The 23,683-nt window shown below is 51.9% G+C and overlaps 1 long non-coding RNA gene across 1 annotated transcript; it reads right to left on the bottom strand.

Moving 5' to 3' along the window:
• Positions 1 to 650: 650 nt before the first annotated feature.
• On the bottom strand, positions 651 to 14,382 carry LOC142481348 (uncharacterized). Its single transcript, XR_012795754.1, has 3 exons — positions 14,316 to 14,382; positions 12,895 to 12,960; positions 651 to 1,541 (listed from the first exon to the last, which is right to left on the bottom strand). It is a non-coding gene; the product is annotated as an uncharacterized LOC142481348 (long non-coding RNA).
• Positions 14,383 to 23,683: the final 9,301 nt, after the last annotated feature.

Below are 23,683 nucleotides of genomic sequence, written 5' to 3'. Positions count from 1 at the left end.
AATTAAAAGGTCTTTAATGGGTTAACAGTGAAGACATGTGCATACACTATGCATACATGTTGTGGTGCTTAAAAGGTATAAAACAATATGACACGATAACACAACGAACTAAACAGTATGTGATGTACTGAAGCAAACACAAAAAAGGACTCTCACACTAAACGAATATACAAAATCACTTGCCCAGCATCATCCGCTCAGAGCACTCCTGCACGATCTCCTCCTCCGTTTTTTGCTCCAACTGGCGCGTCCGGCAGCGGAACCGGAAAGGGGGATCTAAACCGGATGTCCTGCAGTGTGCTGGGTCCCTCTGTCAATGAGCTCCGGCAGGGAACTACGCGTTTCGCAATAAGCTTCGTCAGGTTCCTGCCGGATGCTCATTGTGTGCTGCATTTATAGGTGCCCCCATTAGTTTAATTGGAGAAACACCTGGATTAAGGGCATGGTTTAAATTTAGACAGTTATATCTCTTTATAGGAGCTACCTTTGGAAGCCCCTAATGTCAGGGATAGTGAGATGTGCCTGTAAATATAAATAATGGGTTAGATAAGCATATATTAAAATTAGATAAGCATATATTAAAATAAATCAATACATTATAAAAACTACATTTTAAAAAATACTTAGAAATGATCATTGTATTTGTCCTTAGAAGCATTTTAAGTTTAATAAAAAACGGTGGAAATTGGAATTTGATTGGGGTATTTGTGTGATTTGGAATCTTTTAGTTCCTCCGTGTGCAGTATTTTTAAAACCATTCTCTGTTGGTTAAAATCTTTACATATGTAATACAATAGTGCCACCATGTGGCTGGATGTGAAAATTACCTCAACACTGTCATAACCTAATGGTAAAAGTTAAGCAATCTTGGTAGTGTGGCACACATCCCTTTAAAGTAACTTAAAAATGTGCCAGAGTGTATTACAGCAAAAAATATATTTATGTGACAAAAGTTATAACGAATTACATATTTGACGGAAAAAATATAATATTATTATTATCAAGATGGTTAAAAAACCTTACTGTTTATAGCCACTACATCTGACATAAGGGTAGAACAACCTAGGCACCCAAAATCTTGGTTTCCTCATTCAGCTATCTAAAATGTACCACTCAATATCTCCGTGTTAGTTAAAAGATATTTCAAATGCTGCCACCAAGTGGCCGCATATCGAAATTGCTACTTCAAAACCCTAATATTATCTCTACCACACTGTGGATAGTGCGGTATTCAGTTAAGTGTAGAGTCATTGTTTAAAATATATTGCAAAAGTATATTCCAGTGGATGACGAGAGTATATCAAATATGCATGAGCATGGGTTTACACAGACATTTGATATTAGAAAAATACTTGTATAGGTGATTTCGACGCGGAGCTCTCATGTGGTGAAAAAGTTCAAAATGTTCAAAACGTATAGTCCAGATTCTTCATAACTCCTTTCTAACTTCAATTCATGTTGCAGAGGTTGTCGCGATGGTATGCATCATTTCTGGTCCTCAAGGGTTGGTTCGAGGTAGATTCATATTTGGGACGTGCGCCCTATTGGAGATTGGAGAGGAAGTGGATCAGTGTGTGTTAAAACAAAGAGGTAGATGTAAATGAAATTTAATAAAATAAAATAGTAGATGTTATAGAATAGTAGATGTTTATAAAATATTAAAAAATAAAAGTTGTTTAAAAATTGTTTACAAATGGGGGATTTGGAGCAGATTGATGGGTGTTCAGAGAAAGGCTGCAATGTCTATCTCTACATTGAGGCCTGTGGGTACCAGGCTTTTCAATTTGTAGATCCAAAACGTTTCTTTTCTTGATAGAGATGTCAGTCTGTCGCCTCCCCTCCAATGTGGGGGGACTACTTCAATGCCCCTAAATTCAAGGCCCGACGGATCTCCTTGGTGATGTAGTGCGAAATGCTTAGAGACACTATGTGTCATTAGTTTCCGTCTGATATTCCCTTATATTCGTTTAGTGTGAGAGTCCTTTTTTGTGTTTGCTTCAGTACATCACATTGTGTTATCGTGTCATATATTGTTTTATACCTTTTAAGCACCACAACATGTATGCATAGTGTATGCACATGTCTTCACGGTTAACCCATTAAAGACCTTTTAATTCATTTTGACTTTTGGTTTGCACATTTCTTTTTGGTCATTTGGGATACGGGGAGAGGAGACACTCACACACCACACCCATCGGGGGACAACTCTGCTGAAACAACAGGACACCATCCATACAGGACATTACCCTCTGAGGGCAAGGACTCACATCAGGCCGTGTGAGTTTAATGTATATCTGAGACTCCAGTATATGAGTCTGTATTTACCCACACCAGTCAGCGTTGAGGGAGAGAAACCACACAAGCCCGTGTGAGTCACTGGATCCATATATTCTATGCATTCTGTGATTAGTTAGTGGGAACCCACCATCCATCCCACAACCGTCCACTCCTACCCCACCCCTCTACTCCCCCTTCCCACTCCCCCCCTCCCCTTTTTTTCCCCCCAATCCCCCAATGTGGACATGATACACTAATATCGTGTTTTATTCTTTTATTCTTGTCTTAATACTGCATCCGGATCCACTATATCCGTGAAGTCCACGAGGTTCGCGCTGACCATCTTCACACCACTACTGCCACGCTGAGAAGGACACGGGATTCCCTTCTCCAAGGTCAAGCAGCAACCACAAAATCAACTAAAAGGGCCAGTATATGTTTTTCTACACACCCTTTTGCACCACAAACACCAAAATCATATTTTATATTTTATCATTTTTTAACAGAGTAAGGCGTTACAACAACTTTTTAAGCCACAAAATTTAGGGAGCGCCCCAGTCCAAATAACCTCCAGACTTCTCTAATCCCATCCTGGTGGCAGCACCCCACATTAGAAATCTCAACATGGAAGTAGCAACCATAGAGATAGAAGATATGGTCGAAATCAAGGAGAGTGTTTTCACAAAAAGAATTTTTAGAAGTAACAACATAGAGAACAAAATGAGAGAAATTGAGTCAGCGGAAATGGGAGACTTAGAAACAATAAATAATGAATTCGATAAACTAGAGAATTTACTTAAGAAGGAGACCAAAAAGGTCTGGGACAAAGTCTACCTAGAAAAATACATTGACATCAAACGTATTCCTAGGGGTTTACGGTTTGATAAAAAATCATCCTTTGAATTAGCAGATGTAGAATACAATGTACAATGGGAGGAAGCTATGGATGCCTGTTCATTCACTTTAATGAAACTTATCATTAAACACCATACAAAGACACTAATAGAAATTGACCGAGAAGTCACACTAATTCAGAAAAGATTAGAAACCTCTATAGATAATCCCACCTTCATAAGTAGGGACAGAAAACTAGCGGATGAAATAGACGCCATAGAAAAAAACCTGATAGAGTCAAAGAACAAAAAATTCAGACGAGACGAGGAAGATTATGTAGTGGGGTCAAACCCCAAATGGCAACGGATCTCACTAGTCCCACCTAGCACCCCAAGGGATAGGAAAATGTTCGAATATAGGAGTAGAGAAGATAGTAATAAAAACCAGAATTCAAGATCCAACACATTAAGCTATCCAACGAATCCAGAGAGGCATAAGAACTATCCCAAATATGAAAACAATAAGAATGTATCATTTAATAAAGAGGCTAGACAAATTCCACCAAGAAGGCAGGAGGCGGGTGCCCTAGAAACCCCTAGAGAGAATAAAGAAACTAAAACGCACACTATTGAAGACACAGGAAGCCACAAAAGGGACGAGGCAAAGAAAAATGATAGAGACAGAGAAGAACATTGGCAGGACAATAAATACTATTCTAAAGCAAAAGAGTATCACGAAAGGTATCACACTGCTAAGCCAACAACATATAACTACAGAACTAGATCACCACTTGAACGTGATAGCAGGTATGAGAAAGAAAGGAGCAGAGATAGGGACCACAGATCACCTTACAAACACTATGGGTCAAATCGGGAATACAGAGAGAGACGCTATGAGAGAGAAGAAAGCCAAAGGAGACACTACCGGTCACCCCACAAACAATATAGGGACCAAAGCCCAAGACGGGAACGCAAATCACCTTACAGGGAACAGAGGCAAACATACAGAGAAAGACATGATAAGGAGCAAGGTCACGTGAGAGAACAACGATCACCCAGACCACATACAGGTCATTTTTTAGAACAGGCCCAAGTAGCAAAACCACCACCAATAGCCACCCAGAATCGCACTCTAGTGGTAGAAGAACAGAAAGAAATAGAAACACCAAACACAAAACTCAGAAAAAGACCACACGAGGAAAGCGGGGAGGAAGAAGGACACAGGAAAAGAGCAGCGATGTAAACAATACTGTATATTTAATCTAAGTAAAAAAGAACTCAACATAGATGAATGTAAGCTTATAAAAAAGGGGCTGAATTTCGCGCCAGTTGCTAAGGCGAATAGTTTTAATCTGTATATAGACGCACACAAATACATCAGACAGCTTACGCTTAAAAAAAAAATTCTTTCCAAAGACGCACAAACTAGGGAGATAGTAAGTAATGATACGAACATAAACATAGAGAGTGATTTTAAACATTCAAATCTTAAAAACAAGTCCAAATTCTATCCTAGCTGGGCAAAAGGCCATAATCTAGAAGTGTTCCACCAAAAAATCCAGGAAGACTTTGACAAACTGACCTCAGGTACGACAAAGATAACGAAGAACAATTTAACACTAAAAGAGAAAATCGCTTTGCAAAACTTAGAGAAAGATAAGGATATCATATTCAAACAAGCAGACAAAGGGGGGGGGGGGTTGTCATTATGGACACTGAATATTATAAGGGAGAAGCAGAGAGGATATTATCTGACGACATCACCTATGCACGTCTTAAGACGAATCCGCATAAAGAATTCTGTATAGAATTCCTCACCCTACTAGACAAAGGCAGTACAACAGGAGTCCTAAATGAAAAAGAATACGACTATTTAAATATAAAATTCCCAGTTATGCCGATATTTTATTTTTTACCCAAAATACATAAGGATATTAAAGCACCACCAGGGAGACCCATCATCTCTGGGATAGGCTCACTCACGTCGCGACTATCGGAATATATAGATGGTTTTCTACAACCATATGTTGCGGAGATGCGGTCCTATCTAAGAGATACCACGCAAATTCTTAATGTATTAGAACAGGTAATTTGGCAAGATGACTACAAAATCTGCACTTGTGATGTAACTTCATTATACACATCCATAAAACACGACGATGGAATTGAAGCCATCAATAGGACATTAACAAAAGACCCAACTGTTAAAATAGAACAAAGACGCTTCATTTTAGAAAGTATCAATTTTATTCTGAAGCATAACCTTTTTAAATTTGATGGAACATATTTCCTACAAAAATGTGGCACAGCGATGAGTACGAAATTCGCACCAAGTTATGCCAATCTGTTCATGGACAATTGGGAGACTGATACCATCTGGTCAGAGCATGAATTTGGTGCGGATCTCGTGCTATGGCGAAGATACATCGATGATGTGTTTTTCATCTGGAAAGGTAGTAGTGAAAACTTGAACCATTTCTTAAACTATATTAATACTAATGAGAGGAACTTGGCTTTTACAATTTGCATAGGAAATAACACGGTAGACTTCTTAGACCTTACTATTTACATAGAAGACACCAAACTAAAGACTAAAACTTTCTTCAAAAAAGTGGACTGTAACAACTACCTACTTAACACTAGCTGCCACCACAAAAAATGGTTAAAGAACATACCCCCAGGACAGTTTCGTCGAATTAGGAGAAACTGTAGCGATGACCATATTTATAGGGAACAATCCAATATTCTTAAGAAGCGTTTCATTGCTAAAAACTATGATAACGATAAGATGGATATAGCAATAAGAGAAAAGTAGGGGAGCTCGAACGTAGTGAAATCCTTAAAACTAATCCACCTAAGCCCAAAGAAGAGTTCAGCATCGCTTTCTTAACACAGTTTAGTCAGGATGCAGGAAGCATACAACAGATCCTGAATAAACACTGGCATCTCCTACAGGGAGACCCCACCCTGAAAGAGTACCTCCCAGAAAAACCGAAAGTCATCTATAAAAGGGCAGATAACATCAAAAGAAAGTTAGCACCAAGCCTCTTTAGAATGGAGAATAGAACAACAGGCCAGGACTCAAACTGGCTACAAACAGCCAAAGGTTTCCATAGATGTAATACATGCAAAGCATGCAAACAGGGAAGTAAGGAAACAATTCAGTTCAGCTCTAATACAACAGGAGAACAGTTCAAAACCGGCAGCTTCATTAATTGCAAATCAGAATTCGTAGTCTACCTTTTAAACTGCCCCTGTGGACTCTAATATGTAGGGCGCACCAGTCGACCCCTGCGGGTGCGTATTTTGGAACACCTAGGGAATATCAGACGGAAACTAATGACACATAGTGTCTCTAAGCATTTCGCACTACATCACCAAGGAGATCCGTCGGGCCTTGAATTTAGGGGCATTGAAGTAGTCCCCCCACATTGGAGGGGAGGCGACAGACTGACATCTCTATCAAGAAAAGAAACGTTTTGGATCTACAAATTGAAAAGCCTGGTACCCACAGGCCTCAATGTAGAGATAGACATTGCAGCCTTTCTCTGAACACCCATCAATCTGCTCCAAATCCCCCATTTGTAAACAATTTTTAAACAACTTTTATTTTTTAATATTTTATAAACATCTACTATTCTATAACATCTACTATTTTATTTTATTAAATTTCATTTACATCTACCTCTTTGTTTTAACACACACTGATCCACTTCCTCTCCAATCTCCAATAGGGCGCACGTCCCAAATATGAATCTACCTCGAACCAACCCTTGAGGACCAGAAATGATGCATACCATCGCGACAACCTCTGCAACATGAATTGAAGTTAGAAAGGAGTTATGAAGAATCTGGACTATACGTTTTGAACATTTTCACCACATGAGAGCTCCGCGTCGAAATCACCTATACAAGTATTTTTCTAATATCAAATGTCTGTGTAAACCCATGCTCATGCATATTTGATATACTCTCGTCATCCGCTGGAATATACTTTTGCAATATATTTTAAACAATGACTCTACACTTAACTGAATACCGCACTATCCACAGTGTGGTAGAGATAATATTAGGGTTTTGAAGTAGCAATTTCGATATGCGGCCACTTGGTGGCAGCATTGTATTACAAATGAAATATCTTTTAACTAACACGGAGATATTGAGTGGTACATTTTAGATAGCTGAATGAGGAAACCAAGATTTTGGGTGCCTAGGTTGTTCTACCCTTATGTCAGATGTAGTGGCTATAAACAGTAAGGTTTTTTAACCATCTTGATAATAATAATATTATATTTTTTCCGTCAAATATGTAATTCGTTATAACTTTTGTCACATAAATATATTTTTTGCTGTAATACACTCTGGCACATTTTTAAGTTACTTTAAAGGGATGTGTGCCACACTACCAAGATTGCTTAACTTTTACCATTAGGTTATGACAGTGTTGAGGTAATTTTCACATCCAGCCACATGGTGGCACTATTGTATTACATATGTAAAGATTTTAACCAACAGAGAATGGTTTTAAAAATACTGCACACGGAGGAACTAAAAGATTCCAAATCACACAAATACCCCAATCAAATTCCAATTTCCACCGTTTTTTATTAAACTTAAAATGCTTCTAAGGACAAATACAATGATCATCTCTAAGTATTTTTTAAAATGTAGTTTTTATAATGTATTGATTTATTTTAATATATGCTTATCTAATTTTAATATATGCTTATCTAACCCATTATTTATATTTACAGGCACATCTCACTATCCCTGACATTAGGGGCTACCAAAGGTAGCTCCTATAAAGAGATATAACCGTCTAAATTTAAACCATGCCCTTAATCCAGGTGTTTCTCCAATTAAACTAATGGGGGCACCTATAAATGCAGCACACAATGAGCATCCGGCAGGAACCTGACGAAGCTTATTGCGAAACGCGTAGTTCCCTGCCGGAGCTCATTGACAGAGGGACCCAGCACACTGCAGGACATCCGGTTCAGATCCCCCTTTCCGGTTCCGCTGCCGGACGCGCCAGTTGGAGCAAAAAACGGAGGAGGAGATCGTGCAGGAGTGCTCTGAGCGGATGATGCTGGGCAAGTGATTTTGTATATTCGTTTAGTGTGAGAGTCCTTTTTTGTGTTTGCTTCAGTACATCACATACTGTTTAGTTCATTGTGTTATCGTGTCATATATTGTTTTATACCTTTTAAGCACCACAACATGTATGCATAGTGTATGCACATGTCTTCACTGTTAACCCATTAAAGACCTTTTAATTCATTTTGACTTTTGGTTTGCACATTGCTTTTTGGTCATTTGGGATACGGGGAGAGGAGACACTCACACACCACACCCATCGGGGGACAACTCTGCTGAAACAACAGGACACCATCCATACAGGACATTACCCTCTGAGGGCAAGGACTCACATCAGGCCGTGTGAGTTTAATGTATATCTGAGACTCCAGTATATGAGTCTGTATTTACCCACACCAGTCAGCGTTGAGGGAGAGACACCACACAAGCCCGTGTGAGTCACTGGATCCATATATTCTATGTATTCTGTGATTAGTTAGTGGGAACCCACCATCCATCCCACCACCGTCCACTCCTACCCCACCCCCCTACTCCCCCTTCCCACTCCCCCCCTCCCCTTTTTTTCCCCCCAATCCCCCAATGTGGACATGATACACTAATATCGTGTTTTATTCTTTTATTCTTGTCTTAATACTGCATCCGGATTCACTATATCCGTGAGGTCCACGAGGTTCGCGCTGACCATCTTCACACCACTACTGCCACGCTGAGAAGGACACGGGATTCCCTTCTCCAAGGTCAAGCAGCAACCACAAAATCAACTAAAAGGGCCAGTATATGTTTTTCTACACACCCTTTTGCACCACAAACACCAAAATCATATTTTATATTTTATCATTTTTTAACAGAGTAAGGCGTTACAACAACTTTTTAAGCCACAAAATTTAGGGAGCGCCCCAGTCCAAATAACCTCCGTGACGGGGTGACTGACTGGGGTGACACACACACACACACTCTCCCATGCATGCATGCACACACATACACACACTCTCCCATGCATGCACACACACACACACACACACACACACACACACACACACACACACACACACACACACACACACACGACAGGGGGTAGAAGAGGAAAGGCCGCACGACCGAGCACCACCACTGACCCGCTCGCTCCCCCCCCCCCCCCGCGACCATCTCCCGCCCTGCGCGGACAGCCACGGGACAGTGGAGAAGCGGAGACAAAGTAGGTAAGGGGGGAAAACCCCCGCTACCATCTCCAGCCCCGCGCGGGGATCAGGCGAAGCGGCGCGGGAAGCCGGGGTAAGCGGGGAACACCCCCACTACCATCACCCGCCCCCCAAGGGTATCGCGGGAAGCCGGGGTAAGTGGGGAAGCCCCCCACTACCATCACCCGCCCCCCAAGGGTATCGCGGGGAACATCCCCACTACCATCACCAGCCCCGCGCGGGTATCGCGGGAAGCCGGGGAACACCCACTACCATCACCCAGGGATCGGGGGAGGCCGGGGGGGGGGGGGGGAGAAGGGGGGGGACACCTCTGCCCCGCGCGGGAAGCTGGGGTAAGCGGGGGCCGGGGAGAGAAGGGGGAACACCCACGCTACCATATCCAGCCACGCGCGGGTATCGGGGGTTGGGGGGAGAAAGGGGGAACTGCAGGAGGCAGGGAAGGAGCAGAGGGGATGGAGGATTGGAGAGTACTTACGCTCGTACTCTCCAACAGATCTCCGGCCAGAAAAAATGGCCATACGTTGGGGGCCGGCTCATATAGAGCCTGGCCGCGCGCCCACAAAGCCTGGGAGCGCGCGCCAATCAGCAGTCAGGTAGGGGGAGTTTTTTTTTTTTTTTTTGTTTCAGGCAGCTAGAGCGGGAAAATTTCAGCGCGAGCAGGGAAATTTAAAAAAATAAACACGTGTGCTGCTTGGGCCAATATTTACTCGCCCAGGGGTTAAATCCACCCGCCCCGGGCGTGTAAATGTATAGGATTGTCGAACACTGTATATATATATATATATATATATGTGTGTGTGCGTGTGCGTGTGTGTGTGCTTGTGTGTGTGTGTATGTGTGTGTGTGTGTGTGTATGTGTGTGTGCGTTTGTGTGTGTGTATGAGCAGAGCAGTGACGTCACCAGCTCCCCAAGCAGGAGCGCCGGGTGTCCTGGCTATTTCGCAAGCTCACGCGGGGAGTGCTGCGGGCAAGTTGAGCGCGCTTCAAAGTCTCTTTTTTTTCCACTCTTTCGCCAGCACACATAGTTTTTATTCTTGACAGTATTAGATTTTCACTGACGCACAATTATTTTTTCTTTGACCAGCAGTATTATCTCCAAACACGTGGGACAGCTATGGGGACATCCTTTGCCCCCTCCTACGCCAACTTGTTCATGGGTTGGTGGGAGATGTCCCACGTGTTTGGAGATTCCAATCCCTTCAGGCGTCATGTGGTGTTTTACAAACGCTACATTGACGACCTGATTTTGATCTGGAGTGGTGGGGAGGAAGACCTTTTGAGGTTCTTTGAATACCTGGCAGACAATACTCTCAACTTGAAATTTACTCACACATATAATAAAAACCACATTTACTTTCTAGATTTAAATTTATATGTGGATATGGAGTATAATATTCAATCAGACATCTATAGAAAGGAGAATGCCAGGAACTCATTACTTCATTATAACAGTTGTCACGCACGCCCTCTGGTTAAGGGCATTCCAAAGGGGCAGTTCCTGCGATTACGCCGTAACTGCTCCACATTGGAGGCCTTTATCCACAGGGCGAAAGAGATGAGGAGGAGGTTCCTGTCGAGGGGATACGATGGTGCAGACCTTGATCAGGCATATCAGCATGCACTGAATATGGATAGGAATACCCTCACCAACATAGCAGCCAACAGTACCCAGATAGATACACAGGCCGAGAACACAGAAGCGCCATTCTTTATTACAAACTATAGCGAACAAGCAAACTCAATTAAAACCATCATACGCAAACATTGGGCCACACTTTCACTAGACCCTTTACTAAATAAAATGGCATGTGTGGGACCCAAAATAGTGTTCCGTAGAGCAGCTACGCTAGGGAATCTTCTGTCACCCAGTTTGCTGAAAACTACTAATACTAACCAGAATAAACTGTCTTTCTTTCCAAAATTGATTGGATCATTTAAATGTGGGCACTGTAAGATTTGTCCCAAAATGAAGAAAGTTAAACATTTCACTGATAAATTTGAAACACGGAAATATCAGATAAAAACCTTTATGTCATGTCAGACCAATTATGTCATATACTTGTTACAATGCGGATGTAAAAAAACAGTATGTGGGGCTTACCAGTAGAGCCTTAAAAATTCGCATTCTAGAACACTTAAGGCTCATCAAGAATTCAGACATGACACATCCGGTCCCAATCCACTTTAACAACTGTCCATTGGGTTCTGTGGACAATTTCAGTTGTTGCGCTATAGAACATGTAGTCCTCCCCCCTCGGGGAGGGGATAGAATCAAGCTCCCACACCAAAGGGAGGCGCACTGGATCCACACATTAAACACATTACAACCCAGTGGACTTAATGTGGATTGGGATCTACGATGTTTTCTTTAAGAGATATATAAGAGTGTTATACGTGGAATGCAGATATGTACATATTATGGTCTTCTTTAGAACAGAACGTCTATTGTGTATTTCTGATTTATTCTCTGCACTGTCCCTCCCTTAGCCTTTCCCCCTCCCCTCCCCCCTCCTCCCCCCCCCCCTCTCTCTTTCCCTCCCTCACACTTCTCATCCCCCCCCCCTTCCATACCTCCCCCCCTCCTCTTTTCCCCCCCTTCTCTCCCCCCCCCCCCTTTACCCTTGTTTCTCTCCCTTTCCCACCTACCTTCCCTTGATTCACTGGTCTATAAGTCACAAATATGTCTAAATAAAGCATTAGGAAGCCCCTATATGTATGACTGACTAATCGGTATATAACTTGGGTTATTGTGAATCTAGTGTTGAGTATATTCCACTTGCAGTGTTTGCAACAGCTTTTTATGTTTATTCATATACCTGGAATGTGCTGCCAAATAGTCTTATCATTTTGCTACTGTGTATGTCTGAATATATAATTTAGATGCTCTCTGTGCATATAATATGTTTATAGTGAGCTGCACAGACATTAAATACTTTAAATAGCATGATATTAGCTAACAGGCATATAGCACTGAAGGGGTTAAAGTTTTAATGCCGCTTTCGCGGGCTTTTAGGTATTTAAGAGGCTGTCACCACTTCTCCCCACTCCAAGACGAAGCCCTCTGCGTAAGGGTGAAACGCGTTGAGGGGGAGATGCTGGTGTAGCCCTGGTGTGTGTCAAATAAAGTTATGTTGAACTAGTCATCCGGGAGCCTTTCATTGGACATGCGCAGTTGCGCCGCACTTCTATCCATTTTCTTTTTTTTAAAGCCTGGGTGAAAACTAAACTCGGCAAGCACAGCGCGGTCAGCACGCTCAGCGCTAGCGTGGCCGCAGCCTAAGTGATGAGTAAAATACTTTCCCGCAGCTCCTGCGCTGACTCGCTTGCTACATACAGTTGCTTGCTTGCTGGATAGCGCAGTTGTGGGGATAATAATGCCGCGGCCGTGGGTTTGATCCCCACACCGGCCATTCTGCAGCTTTCTTTGCATTTGTTCTGTGTTTTATAAAAGATTATGAGGATGTAAAAGTTTAAATTGATAAACATACCATGAATCGCTCCCTAGGGTCGTCTCAATCAGCGCTGCTCCCTTCCCCCGTTACCACATGAGAACGCTGGGAAATTAAGGGATTTATAGCAGTATAGTGAAATATTAGGAACATTTTGTATGGAGCAGAATAATTAGCACAGGGAAAATAACAAGAAAATAAAGTCCATCATAAGCACAATTATTCACATATTTAATCTACATTCTTAGGCCGCGCTTATAGTACTGGCGACGTCGGCCGAAAACAGAAGCATTGCTGCCGCGTGCACTTATAGTGACATTGTCACGTGAACAAATCAAATTGCCGGAATCCCGCACTGCCACCGCCCGGCGAAACATATCTTTCGCCGGTGGCGACGGCGTCGTCACCCGTCGTGTCGCCATCGACGGCACTATAGGCACAGCCTTAATCATTTTTTCTCTCCCTTACTGAGCCTCTCTCTCCCCATCACTGTGCCTCTCCCGCTCCCCCCTCCTGTCCACTGTCCGTCCCCCCCTCCTCTCCCCCCCCCCCCCCTCATAGCTGGAAATTTAGCTCACGTGCAACGCCGGGTCTACACACACACACACACACACACACACACACACACACACACACACACACACACACACACACACACACACACACACACACACACACACACACACACACACACACACACACACACACACACACACACACACGACATTGTTTATTCAGTTCTTATCCCTTAACCAGCTTCTTCACTAGTAGTTTGGTTCCAGTTCTTATATTTCTCATTATGGGCTTTTAAATGTCTGTTACATTGTATATATATACATGTGCGCTAGCGTCCTTTGTTGCCATGGTAACAAGTATGATACACATGTGGTCCCGTGGCAACGACGCTCGTTATGAGGGGCAGACCTTGCCGTGACACGTGATGTCACAACCCGGAAGCACCGGCAACCAGATACGCGTGGTCTTACCGGCTAATTTGAGACCTCCACACAACTGGAACGGGGTCTGCTTAATAGCGTTTTGGCGCCAAGTGGGTGGGGGCGAATGTCAGTGTTACATAAATGTCTGTCTGTTATATTTGTGTAACACTGAGGGGCGATGAGACGGAAGGGCTGCCGCCCGGAAACGTTATTTGTTCCTTTCTGTCTGTAAATATACACTACGGCAATATAGTGGGCGCGCTTGCTCCGGCGTGCGCGCGTGGCACTTATATATGGCTGTGGTTAGCCAGCCGTTCTATACTAGGTAAAACACTTTCCCGCAGCTCCTGCGCTGACTCGCTTGCTACATACAGTTGCTTGCTGGATAGCGCAGTTGTGGGGATAATAATGCCGCGGCCGTGGGTTTGATCCCCACACCGGCCATTCTGCAGCTTTCTTTGCATTTGTTCTGTGTTTTATAAAAGGTTACGAGGATGTAAAAGTTTAAATTGATAAACATACCATGAATCGCTCCCTAGAGTCGTCTCAATCAGCGCTGCTCCCTTCCCCCGTTACCACACGAGAACGCTGGGAAATTAAGGGATTTATCTCAGTATAGTGAAATATTAGGAACATTTTGTATGGAGTAGAATAATTAGCACAGGGAAAATAACAGGAAAATAAAGCCCATCATAAGCACAATTTTTCAAATATTTAATCTACATTCTTAGGCCGCGCATATAGTACTGGCGACGTCGGCCGAAAACAGAAGCATTGCCGCCACGTGCACTTATAGTGCCCGCTACGGCGACAAAGCGACGTCGCCGTTGCGGAAACTGGTAGCCAGCAAAATTAGATTTTTCAAGGGCCGTCACGTCACGTCACTTGAACAAATCAAATTGCCGGAATCCCGCACTGCCGCCGCCCGGCGAAACATAACTTTTGCCGGTGGCGACGGCGTCGTCACCCGTCGTGTCGCCATCGACGGCACTATAGGAACAGCCTTAATCATTTCTTCTCTCCCTTACTGTGCCTCTCTCCCCCTCACTGTGCCTCTCTCTCCCCATCACTGTGCCTCTCTCTCCCCATCACTGTGCCTCTCTCTCCCCATCACTGTGCCTCTCTCTCCCCTCACTGTGCCTCTCCCGCTCGCCTCACTGTGCCTCTCCCCCTCCCCTCACTGTGCCTCCCCCCGTCCCCTCACTGTGCCTCTCCCATCCCTCTCCCCCTCCCCTCACTGTGCCTCTTTTTCCCCCTCCCCTCACTGCGCACCTCTTCCCCCTCCCCTCACTGCGCCTCTCTCCCCCTACCCTCACTGCCTCTATACCCCCTTCCCCCACTCCCCTCACTGTGCCTCTCCCCCTCCCCTTGCTGCGCCTCTCTCCCCCTCCCCTCACTGTGCCTCTCTCCTCCCTCCCCTCACTGTGCCTCTCACCCCTTCCCCTGACTGTGCCTCTATCCCCCCCTGACTGTGCCTCTATCCCCCCCTGACTGTGCCTCTATCCCCCCCTCACTGTGCCTCTATCCCCCCCTCACTGTGCCTCTATCCCCCCCTCACTGTGCCTCTCTCCTCCCTTCCCTCACTGTGCCTCTCTCCTCCCTCCCCTCACCCCCTCCCCTCACTGTGCCTCTCACCCCCTCCCCTCACTGTGCCTCTCCCCCCCTCACTGTGCCTCTCCCCCCTCCCCTCACTGTGCCTTTCCTCCTTCCCTCACTGTGCCTCTCTCCTCCTTCCCTCAATGTGCCTCTCTCCTCCCCTCCCCTCACTGTGCCTCTCTCCTCCCTTCCCTCACTGAGCCTCTCTCCTCCCTTCCCTCACTGAGCCTCTCTCTCTCCTCCATCCCTCACTGTGCCTCTCTCCCCCTCCCCTCACTGTGCCTCTCCCCCTTTCCTCACTCTCCCCTCCTTTCACTGTGCCTCTCTCCCCCTCACTGTGCCTCTCTCCCCTCTCCCCTCACTGTGCCTCGCTCCCCTCTCCCTGTGCCTCTCCCCTCCCCGTGCTTCTCTCCCTCAACTCACTGTGCCTCTTTCCCCTCCCCTCCCCTCCCTGTGCCTCTCTCCCCCTCCTCATTGTGCATTCCTCCCCCTCCCCTCACTGTGCCTCTCTCTCCCCATTCCCTCACTGTGCCTCTCCCCCCTTTCCTCACTCTCCCCCTCCCCTCACTGTGCCTCTCTCCCTCCCCTCACTGTGCCTCTCTCCCCTCACTGTGCCTCTCCCCCTCCCCTCACTGTGCCTCTCTCCCTCCCCTCACTGTGCCTCTCTCCCCCTCACTGTGCCTCTCTCCCTCCCCTCACTGTGCCTCTCTCCCCTCACTGTGCCTCTCTCCCCTCACTGTGCCTCTCTCCCCTCACTGTGCCTCTCCCCCTCCCCTCACTGTGCCTCTCCCCCTCCCCTCACTGTGCCTCTCTCCCCTTCCCCTCACTGTGCCTCTCCCCCTCCCCTCACTGTGCCTCTCCCCCCTCCCCTCACTGTACCTCTCCCCTCACTGTGCCTCTCCCCCCTCCCCTCACTGTGCTTCTCTCCCTTCTCCTCACTGTGCCTCTCTCCGCCCCTCCCCTCACTGTGCCTCTCTCCCCACCTCACTGTGCCTCTCTCCCCCCTCCCCTCACTGTGCCTCTCTCCCCTCCTCCCCTCACTGTGCCTCTGTCCCCCCGTCCCCTCACTGTGCCTCGCTCCCCCCTCCCCTCACTGTGCCTCTCTCCCCCACTCCCCTCACTGTGCCTCTCTCCCCCCTCCCCTCACTGTGCCTCTCTCCCCCCTTCCCTCACTGTGCCTCTCCCACTCCCCTCACTGTGCCTCTCTCCCCTCCTTCCCCACACTGTGCCTCTCCCCCACTCCCCTCACTGTGCCTCTCTCCCCTCCCCTCACTGTGCCCCGCTCCCCTCACTTTGCCTCTCTCCCCCCCTCACTGTGCCTCTCTCCCCCCTCCCCTCACTGTGCCTCTCTCCCCCCCTCACTGTGCCTCCTCCCCCCTCCCCTCACTGCGCCTCTCTCCTCTCCCCTCACTGTGCCTCTCTCCCCTCCCCTCACTGTGCCCCGCTCCCCTCACTTTGCCTCTCTCCCCCCCTCACTGTGCCTCTCTCCCCCCTCCCCTCACTGTGCCTCTCTCCCCCCTCACTGTGCCTCCTCCCCCCTCCCCTCACTGTGCCTCTCTCCCCTCTCCCCTCACTGTGCCTCTCTCCCCCACTCCCCTCACTGTGCCTCTCTCCCCCACTCCCCTCACTGTGCCTCTCTCCCCCACTCCCCTCACTGTGCCTCTCTCCCCTCCCCTCACTGTGCTTCTGTCCCCCACTCCCCTCACTGTGCCTCTCTCCCCCACTCCCCTCACTGTGCCTCTCTCCCCCACTCCCCTCACTGTGCCTCTCTCCCCCCTCCCCTCACTGTGTCTCTCCCCCCCCTCACTGTGCCTCTCTCCCCTCACTGTGCCTCTCCCCCTCCCCTCACTGTGCCTCCCCCCCCCTCACTGTGCCTCTCTCCCCTCACTGTGCCTCTCCCCCTCCCCTCCCCTCACTGTGCCTCTCTCCCCTTCCCCTCACTGTGCCTCTCCCTTCCCCTCACTGTGCCTCTCCCCCCCTCCCCTCACTGTGCCTCTCCCCCTCCCCTCACTGTGCCTCTCCCCCCTCCCCTCACTATGCCTCTCTCCCCTCCCCTCACTGTGCCTCTCCCCCTCCCCTCACTGTGCCTCTCCCCCTCCCCTCACTGTGCTTCTCTCCCTTCTCCTCACTGTGCCTCTCTCCCCTCACTGTGCCTCTCTCCGGCCCTCCCCTCACTGTGCCCCTCTCCCCCCTCCCCTCACTGTGCTTCTCTCCCTTCTCCTCACTGTGCCTCTCTCCGCCCCTCCTCTCACTGTGCCTCTCTCCCCCCCTCCCTTCACTGTGCCTCTCTCCCCTCCTCCCCTCACTGTGCCTCTGTCCCATCCCCTCACTGTGCCTCGCTCCCCCCTCCCCTCACTGTGCCTCTCTCCCCCACTCCCCTCACTGTGCCTCTCTCCCCCACTCCCCTCACTGTGCCTCTCTCCCCCCTCCCCTCACTGTGCCTCTCTCCCCTCCTTCCCCTCACTGTGCCTCTCTCCCCCACTCCCCTCACTGTGCCTCTCTCCCCTCCCCTCACTGTGCCCCGCTCCCCTCACTTTGCCTCTCTCCCCCCTCCCCTCACTGTGCCTCTCTCCCCCCCTCACTGTGCCTCCTCCCCCCTCCCCTCACTGTGCCTCTCTCCCCTCTCCCCTCACTGTGCCTCTCTCCCCCACTCCCCTCACTGTGCCTCTCTCCCCTCCCCTCACTGTGCCTCTCTCCCCCACTCCCCTCACTGTGCCTCTCTCCCCCCTCCCCTCACTGTGTCTCTCCCCCCCCCTCACTGTGCCTCTCACCCCTCACTGTGCCTCTCCCCCTCCCCTACCCCTCACTGTGCCTCTCTCCCCTTCCCCTCACTGTGCCTCTCTCCCCTTCCCCTCACTGTGCCTCTCTCCCCTTCCCCTCACTGTGCCTCTCCCCCCTTCCCCTCACTGTGCCTCTCCCCCCTCCCCTCACTGTGCCTCTCCCCCCTCCCCTCACTGTGCATCTCCCCCCTCCCCTCACTGTGTCTCTCTCCCCTCCCCTCACTGTGCCTCTCCCCCTCCCCTCACTGTGCTTCTCTCCCTTCTCCTCACTGTGCCTCTCTCCCCTCTCCCCTCACTGTGCCTCTCTCCGGCCCTCCCCTCACTGTGCCTCTCTCCCCCCTCCCCTCACTGTGCTTCTCTCCCTTCTCCTCACTGTGCCTCTCTCCGCCCCTCCTCTCACTGTGCCTCTCTCCCCCCCTCCCTTCACTGTGCCTCTCTCCCCTCCTCCCCTCACTGTGCCTCTGTCCCCATCCCCTCACTGTGCCTCTGTCCCCTCACTGTTCCTCGCTCCCCCCTCCCCTCACTGTGCCTCTCTCCCCCACTCCCCTCACTGTGCCTCTCTCCCCCCTCCCCTCACTGTGCCTCTCTCCCCCTTCCCTCACTGTGCCTCTCCCCCCTCCCCTCACTGTGCCTCTCTCCCCTCCTTCCCCACACTGTGCCTCTCCCCCACTCCCCTCACTGTGCCTCTCTCCCCTCCCCTCACTGTGCCCCGCTCCCCTCACTTTGCCTCTCTCCCCCCCTCACTCTGCCTCTCTCCCCCCCCTCACTGTGCCTCTCTCCCCCCTCCCCTCACTGTGCCTCTCTCCCCCCTCCCCTCACTGTGCCTCCTCCCCCCTCCCCTCACTGTGCCTCCTCCCCCCTCCCCTCACTGTGCCTCTCTCCCCTCTCCCCTCACTGTGCCTCTCTCCCCTCCCCTCACTGTGCCCCGCTCCCCTCACTTTGCCTCTCTCCCCCCCTCACTGTGCCTCTCTCCCCCCTCCCCTCACTGTGCCTCACTCCCCCCTCACTGTGCCTCCTCCCCCCTCACTGTGCCTCCTCCCCCCTCCCCTCACTGTGCCTCTCTCCCCTTCCCCTCACTGTGCATCTCCCTCCTCCCCTCACTGTGCCTCTCCCCCCTCCCCTCACTGTGCCTCTCTCCCCTCACTGTGCCTCTCTCCCCTCACTGTGCCTCTCCCCCCTCCCCTCACTGTGCTTCTCTACCTTCTCCTCACTGTGCCTCTCCAACCTCCCTCACTGTGCCTCTCTCCGCCCCTCCCCTCACTGTGCCTCTCTCCCCCCTCACTGTGCCTCTCTCCCCCCGTCCCCTCACTGTGCCTCTCTCACCCTCCTCCCCTCACTGTGCCTCTGTCCCACCCTCCCCTCACTGTGCCTCGCTCCCCCCTCCCCTCACTGTGCCTCTCTCCCCCACTCCCCTCACTGTGCCTCTCTCCCCCTCCCCTCACTGTGCCTCTTTTTCCCCCTCCCCTCACTGCGCACCTCTTCCCCTCCCCCCACTGCGCCTCTCTCCCCCTCCTCCCACTGTGCCTCTCTCCCCTCACTGTGCCTCTCTCCCCTCACTGTGCCTCTCTCCCCTCACTGTGCCTCTCTCCCCTCACTGTGCCTCTGTCCCCATCCCCTCACTGTGCCTCGCTCCCCCCTCCCCTCACTGTGCCTCTCTCCCCCACTCCCCTCACTGTGCCTCTCTCCCCCCTCCCCTCACTGTGCCTCTCTCCCCCCTCCCCTCACTGTGCCTCTCTCCCCTCCTTCCCCTCACTGTGCCTCTCTCCCCCACTCCCCTCACTGTGCCTCTCTCCCCTCCCCTCACTGTGCCCCGCTCCCCTCACTTTGCCTCTCTCCCCCCTCCCCTCACTGTGCCTCTCTCCCCCCCTCACTGTGCCTCCTCCCCCCTCCCCTCACTGTGCCTCTCTCCCCTCTCCCCTCACTGTGCCTCTCTCCCCCACTCCCCTCACTGTGCCTCTCTCCCCTCCCCTCACTGTGCCTCTCTCCCCCACTCCCCTCACTGTGCCTCTCTCCCCTCCCCTCACTGTGCCTCTCTCCCCCACTCCCCTCACTGTGCCTCTCTCCCCCCTCCCCTCACTGTGTCTCTCCCCCCCCCTCACTGTGCCTCTCACCCCTCACTGTGCCTCTCCCCCTCCCCTACCCCTCACTGTGCCTCTCTCCCCTTCCCCTCACTGTGCCTCTCTCCCCTTCCCCTCACTGTGCCTCTCTCCCCTTCCCCTCACTGTGCCTCTCCCCCCTTCCCCTCACTGTGCCTCTCCCCCCTCCCCTCACTGTGCCTCTCCCCCCTCCCCTCACTGTGCCTCTCCCCCCTCCCCTCACTGTGCCTCTCCCCCCTCCCCTCACTGTGTCTCTCTCCCCTCCCCTCACTGTGCCTCTCCCCCTCCCCTCACTGTGCTTCTCTCCCTTCTCCTCACTGTGCCTCTCTCCCCTCTCCCCTCACTGTGCCTCTCTCCGGCCCTCCCCTCACTGTGCCTCTCTCCCCCCTCCCCTCACTGTGCCTCTCTCCCCCCCTCCCTTCACTGTGCCCCTCTCCCCTCCTCCCCTCACTGTGCCTCTGTCCCCATCCCCTCACTGTGCCTCTGTCCCTCCGTCCCCTCACTGTGCCTCGCTCCCCCCTCCCCTCACTGTGCCTCTCTCCCCCACTCCCCTCACTGTGCCTCTCTCCCCCCTCCCCTCACTGTGCCTCTCTCCCCCTTCCCCTCACTGTGCCTCTCTCCCCTCCTTCCCCACACTGTGCCTCTCCCCCACTCCCCTCACTGTGCCTCTCTCCCCTCCCCTCACTGTGCCTCTCTCCCCCACTCCCCTCACTGTGCCTCTCTCCCCCCTCCCCTCACTGTGTCTCTCCCCCCCCCTCACTGTGCCTCTCACCCCTCACTGTGCCTCTCCCCCTCCCCTACCCCTCACTGTGCCTCTCTCCCCTTCCCCTCACTGTGCCTCTCTCCCCTTCCCCTCACTGTGCCTCTCTCCCCTTCCCCTCACTGTGCCTCTCCCCCCTTCCCCTCACTGTGCCTCTCCCCCCTCCCCTCACTGTGCCTCTCCCCCCTCCCCTCACTGTGCCTCTCCCCCCTCCCCTCACTGTGCCTCTCCCCCCTCCCCTCACTGTGCCTCTCCCCCCTCCCCTCACTGTGTCTCTCTCCCCTCCCCTCACTGTGCCTCTCCCCCTCCCCTCACTGTGCTTCTCTCCCTTCTCCTCACTGTGCCTCTCTCCCCTCTCCCCTCACTGTGCCTCTCTCCGGCCCTCCCCTCACTGTGCCTCTCTCCCCCCTCCCCTCACTGTGCCTCTCTCCCCCCCTCCCTTCACTGTGCCTCTCTCCCCTCCTCCCCTCACTGTGCCTCTGTCCCCATCCCCTCACTGTGCCTCTGTCCCTCCGTCCCCTCACTGTGCCTCGCTCCCCCCTCCCCTCACTGTGCCTCTCTCCCCCACTCCCCTCACTGTGCCTCTCTCCCCCCTCCCCTCACTGTGCCTCTCTCCCCCTTCCCCTCACTGTGCCTCTCTCCCCTCCTTCCCCACACTGTGCCTCTCCCCCACTCCCCTCACTGTGCCTCTCTCCCCTCCCCTCACTGTGCCCCGCTCCCCTCACTTTGCCTCTCTACCCCCCTCACTCTGCCTCTCTCCCCCCCCTCACTGTGCCTCTCCCCCCCCTCCCCTCACTGTGCCTCTCCCCCCTCACTGTGCCTCCTCCCCCCTCCCCTCACTGTGCCTCCTCCCCCCTCCCCTCACTGTGCCTCTCTCCCCTCTCCCCTTACTGTGCCTCTCTCCCCTCCCCTCACTGTGCCCCGCTCCCCTCACTTTGCCTCTCTCCCCCCTCCCCTCACTGTGCCTAACTCCCCCCTCACTGTGCCTCCTCCCCCCTCACTGTGCCTCCTCCCCCCTCCCCTCACTGTGCCTCTCTCCCCTTCCCCTCACTGTGCATCTCCCTCCTCCCCTCACTGTGCCTCTCCCCCCCTCCCCTCACTGTGCCTCTCTCCCCTCACTGTGCCTCTCTCCCCTCACTGTGCCTCTCCCCCCTCCCCTCACTGTGCTTCTCTACCTTCTCCTCACTGTGCCTCTCCAACCTCCCTCACTGTGCCTCTCCGCCCCTCCCCTCACTGTGCCTCTCTCCCCCCTCACTGTGCCTCTCTCCCCCCGTCCCCTCACTGTGCCTCTCTCCCCTCCTCCCCTCACTGTGCCTCTGTCCCCATCCCCTCACTGTGCCTCGCTCCCCCCCTCCCCTCACTGTGCCTCTCTCCCCCACTCCCCTCACTGTGCCTCTCTCCCCCCTCCCCTCACTGTGCCTCTCTCCCTCCTCCCCTCACTGTGCCTCTCTCCCCTCCTTCCCCTCACTGTGCCTCTCTCCCCCACTCCCCTCACTGTGCCTCTCTCCCCTCCCCTCACTGTGCCCCGCTCCCCTCACTTTGCCTCTCTCCCCCCTCCCCTCACTGTGCCTCCCTCCCCCCCTCACTGTGCCTCCTCCCCCCTCCCCTCACTGTGCCTCTCTCCCCTCCTTCCCCTCACTGTGCCTCTCTCCCCCACTCCCCTCACTGTGCCTCTCTCCCCTCCCCTCACTGTGCCCCGCTCCCCTCACTTTGCCTCTCTCCCCCCTCCCCTCACTGTGCCTCCCTCCCCCCCTCACTGTGCCTCCTCCCCCCTCCCCTCACTGTGCCTCTCTCCCCTCTCCCCTCACTGTGCCTCTCTCCCCCTCTCCCCTCACTGTGCCTCTCTCCCCCACTCCCCTCACTGTGCCTCTCTCCCCCACTCCCCTCACTGTGCCTCTCTCCCCCACTCCCCTCACTGTGCCTCTCTCCCCCACTCCCCTCACTGTGCCTCTCTCCCCCCTCCCCTCACTGTGTCTCTACCCCCCCTCACTGTGCCTCTCACCCCTCACTGTGCCTCTCCCCCTCCCCTACCCCTCACTGTGCCTCTCTCCCCTTCCCCTCACTGTGCCTCTCTCCCCTTCCCCTCACTGTGCCTCTCTCCCCTTCCCCTCACTGTGCCTCTCTCCCCTTCCCCTCACTGTGCCTCTCCCCCCTTCCCCTCACTGTGCCTCTCCCCCCTCCCCTCACTGTGCCTCTCCCCCCTCCCCTCACTGTGCCTCTCCCCCCTCCCCTCACTGTGCCTCTCCCCCCTCCCCTCACTGTGTCTCTCTCCCCTCCCCTCACTGTGCCTCTCCCCCTCCCCTCACTGTGCTTCTCTCCCTTCTCCTCACTGTGCCTCTCTCCCCTCTCCCCTCACTGTGCCTCTCTCCGGCCCTCCCCTCACTGTGCCTCTCTCCCCCCTCCCCTCACTGTGCCTCTCTCCCCCCCTCCCTTCACTGTGCCCCTCTCCCCTCCTCCCCTCACTGTGCCTCTGTCCCCATCCCCTCACTGTGCCTCTGTCCCTCCGTCCCCTCACTGTGCCTCGCTCCCCCCTCCCCTCACTGTGCCTCTCTCCCCCACTCCCCTCACTGTGCCTCTCTCCCCCCTCCCCTCACTGTGCCTCTCTCCCCCTTCCCCTCACTGTGCCTCTCTCCCCTCCTTCCCCACACTGTGCCTCTC

The sequence above is a fragment of the Ascaphus truei genome, unplaced genomic scaffold (assembly GCF_040206685.1).
Source record: "Ascaphus truei isolate aAscTru1 unplaced genomic scaffold, aAscTru1.hap1 HAP1_SCAFFOLD_256, whole genome shotgun sequence".
NCBI classification, from domain to species: Eukaryota; Metazoa; Chordata; class Amphibia; order Anura; family Ascaphidae; genus Ascaphus; species Ascaphus truei.
This window is presented reverse-complemented; position numbering and strand designations above follow the sequence as displayed.